Source organism: Mandrillus leucophaeus, unplaced genomic scaffold (assembly GCF_000951045.1).
Source record: "Mandrillus leucophaeus isolate KB7577 unplaced genomic scaffold, Mleu.le_1.0 Scaffold190, whole genome shotgun sequence".
Taxonomy (NCBI): domain Eukaryota; kingdom Metazoa; phylum Chordata; class Mammalia; order Primates; family Cercopithecidae; genus Mandrillus; species Mandrillus leucophaeus.
In genome coordinates, this window is record NW_012101921.1 from 2,377,383 (window position 1) to 2,382,394 (window position 5,012).

A 5,012-nucleotide genomic window follows, 5' to 3' on the forward strand; every position below is an offset into this window, starting at 1 on the left:
TTTTTGAGATGGAGTCTCGCTCTGTCACCCAGGCTGCAGTGTAGTGGTGCGATCTCGGCTCACTGCAAGCTCTGCCTCCCGGGTTCATGCCATTCTCCCGCCTCAGCCTCCCGAGTAGCTGGGACTACAGGCGGCCACCACCACGCCCGGCTATTTTTTTGAAAAATATTTTTAGTAGAGACGGGGTTTCACTGTGTTAGCCAGGATGGTCTTGATCTCCTGACCTTGTGATCCGCCTGCCTTGGCCTCCCAAAGTGCCGAGATTATAGGAGTGAGCCACCGTGCCCGGCCTCTTGAGCCTCTTTATGGAGCTCCCCAGATACACTGCCGGCTTCTTGGAGAATTAGTTTAGGATATTTCTTTTTCTTTTTTTTTGAGACGGAGTCTTGCTCCGTCGCCCCGGCTGGAGTGCAGTGGTGCTATCTCGGCTCACTGCAACCTCCGCCTCCCAGGTTCAAGCAATTCTCCTGCCTTAGCCTCCCAAGTAGCTGGGATTACAGGTGCCTACTACTACACCCGGCTAATTTTTGCATTTTTAGTAGAGACAGGGTTTCACCATGTTGGCCAAGCTGGTCTCGAACACCTGACCTCAGGCGATCCACCCGCTTCGGCCTCCCAAAGTGCTGGGATTACAGGCGTGAGCCACTGCGCCCAGCCGAGTTTAGGATATTTCATCTGCCACTGCTGATAGAATTCATCGTCTTTGGGGGTCAGATAAGGAGGACAAGTGTCTTCAAATGCTTCAAAATGCCTCAGTTTCTTAGCTTTGCACTCTTGTTCCTCGGCAGTCAGGTTCATGCTGGCAGTTCATGCGGCCACTAAAGCCACCTTCCTAAGTCATTAAGGTTTTGTTTTTTGAGACAGACTCACTCTGTCACCCAGGCTGAAGTGCAGTGGGCACAATCTTGGCTCACTGCAACCTCCACCTCCCGGGTTCAAGTGATTCTCCTGCCTCAGCCTCCCAAGTAACTGGGATTACAGGCGCATGACACCATGCCCGGCTAATTTTGTATTTTTAGTAGAGACAGGATGTCACCATGTTGGCCAGGCTGGTCTCAAACGCCTGACCTCAAATGATCCACCTGCCTTGGCCTCCCGAAGTGCTGGGATTATAGGCGTGAGCCACTTCGCCTGGCCCTAAGTCATTAAGTTTTGAGGGTGGTTTGCTACACTGCAATAGATAACTGAGACAACAGGTGTATAGTTTCCCTGCATCATTTTGTTTTAGATACACCTTTCATGAAGGGCACCTACCTGGAGTTTAGAAAAATCTAATCTGTATGTTACATGTTTAGTAGTCATTGGATTCAACTCTTTCATATCTATTTAATTATTGCTACATTTGTACTTATTCTTGGCATCTTCTTTTGGGTTTTCTAATTACCATGCTATGTTAGTTTCCTGTAGCTGCTATAATAAATTACCACAGGCCCAGCACGGTGGCTCAAACCTATAATCCCAGCACTTCGGGAGGCCAGGGAGGAAGGATGACTTGAGGTTTGGAGTTTGAGACCAGCCTGGGCTATATAGCCAGATGCTGTCTCTACAAAAATAAAATAAAATAAAATAAAATAAATTGAAAAAATCACAAACTTAGTGCCTTAAAACAACACAAATGTATTGTATTATAGTTTTGAAGGTCAGAAGTCTGAATGGGTCTTATGGGCTAAATCAAGGTGTTGTCGGAGCTGCATTATTTCTGAGAACTCTAGAAGAAAATCTGTTCTCTTGCCTTTTCCACCTTCTAGAAGCCACCTGCATTTCTTGGCTCACAGGGTGCCTTCCTTCTTCATTAAGACACATCATTTCATCCTCTGTTTTTGTTGTCACATTTTCTCTGTAACTAATCCTTGTGATTACATCGGGCCCACCCAGATAATCCAGGATAATATTTTCATCAAACTACTTAATCACATCTGCAACATCCCCTTTTGTTTTGTAAGGAGACATACTCACAGATTCCAGGAATTAGGACAGGAGATTTTTGGAAAGAACCAAGGAGGATTATTTAATCTACCACACATCCCTTTTCCTGGTTTCTTTTTTTATCCTCTTTTTTGCTTTCCTAATCTATCAAGATGCTCTTGGCTGCAAAGTAGCAGAGGCCTTAGTTAAACAATGCTGTAATCAACAGAAAGACAGAAGGCTTACACAACTGGACACCCAGAGGAGAGTGAGTCTGTGACTCAGCAGCACCATTATGGACCCTGGTTCTTTCCATCCCTCCCATCTGCTACCCATAGTAGCATCAGTTTCATCCCGAGGCTGGTTCCTTGAGTAGCCAAGGGATGAGGCTGAAAGTGTCCTTATTCACACCCACTGAGGGATAGAGTTGAGTATCTATCACTTTCCATTTGGACCAGGTTTCACAAGCTTGGCACTATTATTATTAGTAGTAGTAGTAGTAGGAGGGATGGGGGTCTCACTCTGGAGCTGTCTCACTCTGTTGCTCCAGGCTGGAGTGCAGTGGTGTGAGGACAGCTCACTGCAACCTTGAACTCCTGCGCTCAAGTGATCCTCCTGCCTCAGCCTCCCAAGCAGCTGGGACTACAGGTGCACACCACCACACTGGACTCATTTTTAAATTTTTTGTAGAGATAGGGCCTCAATATGCTGCTCAAGCAGGTCTCAAAATCCTAGGCTCAAGTGATCTTCCTACCTTGGCCTCTCAGAGTGTTGGGATTACAGGCGTGAGCCACTGAGCCCTGCCTTCCTTAGCAGTTTCCAAATCCACCCTGCAGTTTTCCCAATACCTGCAGAACCAGCTTTAAAGTGACCACAGCAGAGATGCCAGTGCAGATGCTGCAGCCCTTCCTCAGAAGTCTGAGTTTCAGTTATGCAGAGGGCTCTTCCTCCAACTTCTAAGCTTTAGTGGTTCAACTTCTTCCTTTGTTCTCTCAGCCCAACAGTGGGTAGCTGCTTCTTGCAGTTGCTCACTTACGTGATACGGCAGATTTGTTTTTTTGACTTTTCAGTTATCTAGTTAATAACCGTAAACCTAGTTAACAGTTCTCTGTATTACATTGTCTCTGTTAAATAATTGGTATAGTTTCTGTCCCCTGACTGATATATCTTTATAAGCTTAATTCTCTGTCATAATACGTTTGTTCATGGTTGTGATTTGCATCTCTGGGAGGGTTAGATTCTAAGATCAGAGTATCAAATAAGAAAACTTGTTGGTCCTCCAATACGCAACCTCCTTAATGTAATCGAAATTGGCTGTTGGCCCTGGGATGGAGCCAGCTACCCTAGCTAAGACCCTGCTAGGCAGCACTGGGCAGAATTTGGCTGCTGAGGAGAAGGCCTCTCATCTGGGTGTGGTCAGTGTCAGTTCCTCAGGGCTCTCTGCAAACAGAACTGGAAGTTTATGCTCCCTTTTACCCTACAGAGAGAAGGTCCCTCTGGGAGAAATTCATAGACCAGCTCTGTGCTGAGATTTCAGTTTTGCTTATAGATCTGCTACATTTCCATTTTCCCCCGCTCCAGGGCTAGTTGGACCACCCTTCCCTCCCTGTCTTCCCTCCCTCCTTCCCCATGAAGACATTTTTCAGCTCCCTCGTCTTCTTTCTCCTTTTTGCCAGGGGCCATTGAATGCTACCTCATTTCAAATCACTCTGTGTTAGTGCCCTCCTCCCAGCCCCCATATCCTCTGGCATGTGCCTCATTCTTCCTGGCATGGATCCCGCATGTCTTAGATGGGAGAAGGCATGCATGGATTCTTACCAGTCCCAGGTACTGTGAGCAGTGGCCAAGCTTGGCATTTCTTGTAGCCCACATGTCATGGAGGAACTCATACTTGCTACCTACAGATAAAGAAACAGAAAATCAATGACTTACCAAAGGCCTTTAGCCACTCCTACTACCTAATTTTAAAAAAAGACCAAAACTCAAAAACAAAAAAGAAGACAAACAAAAAACAACAAAACAATGGGCAAAAGGTTTGAACAACCATTTTATAAAGATACACAGATGACCAATAAGCACACACAAAACATTGCTCAACATCATTAGTTTGGCAATTAATGACATGCTCAAATTAAATATACAATGCAAATTAACATGCAAATTAAATACACAATGAGATACTATTACACACCCGGTAGAATGGCTAAAATTAAAGACTGACAATATGAAGCATTGGTGAGGATGTAAAGCTCCTGGAATTCTCAACATTACTGGTGGGAATATAGATGTAAAGCTCCTGGAATTCTCAACATTACTGGTGGGAATATAAAGTGGCACAACTAATTTGGAAAAACAGTTTCGTAGTTTCTTATAAAACTAAACATAGGGGCCGGGTTCTGGGGCTCATGTCTGTAATCCCGGTGTTTTGGGAGGCTGAGGTGGGAAGATCCCTTGAGGTCAGTAGTTCGTGACAAGCCTGGGAAACAGGCAAGACCTCATTTCTAATTAAAAAAAAAAAAAAAAAAATTAGCTGACAGTGGTGGCGTGTGCCTATAGTCCCATCTACTGGGGAGGCTGAGACAGGAGGATTGCATGAGCCCAGGAGCCTGAGGTTGCAGTGAGCTATGATCGCATCATTGCACTCCAATCTGGGCAACAGAGATAGACCCTATCTCAAAAACATAGCCCCAAACAACCACCAAACATAGGACCTTTATCAAAATTAAAAACGTTTGTGCATCAAAGGACACCATCAAGAGAGTGAAAAGGCAAGCTACAAAATGGGAGAAAATATTTGCAAACCATGTATCTGATAACGGGTTAATATCCAGAATATAAAACAACTCCCCAAACTCAACAACAAAAAAACAAGCAACAGGATTTTAAAAATAGGCAAAGGACTTGATAGACATTCCTCCAAAGGAGATATATAAATGGCTGATAAACCCATAAAAAGATGCTCACATCACTCATGATTAGGGAAGCGCAAATCAAAACTACAGTGACAGAGTGCTTCATTTCATTAGGATGGCTATTATAAAAACAGCAGCAGCAACAACAAACCAAAACATAAAATGGCAAGTGGTGGTGAAGATGTGGAACTCTTG

General features: G+C 44.6%; 1 pseudogene; it reads right to left on the reverse strand.

Moving 5' to 3' along the window:
• LOC105538372 overlaps nt 1–798 on the reverse strand; it is a 3,067-nt pseudogene extending 2,269 nt beyond the window's left edge.
• Nucleotides 799–5,012: the final 4,214 nt, after the last annotated feature.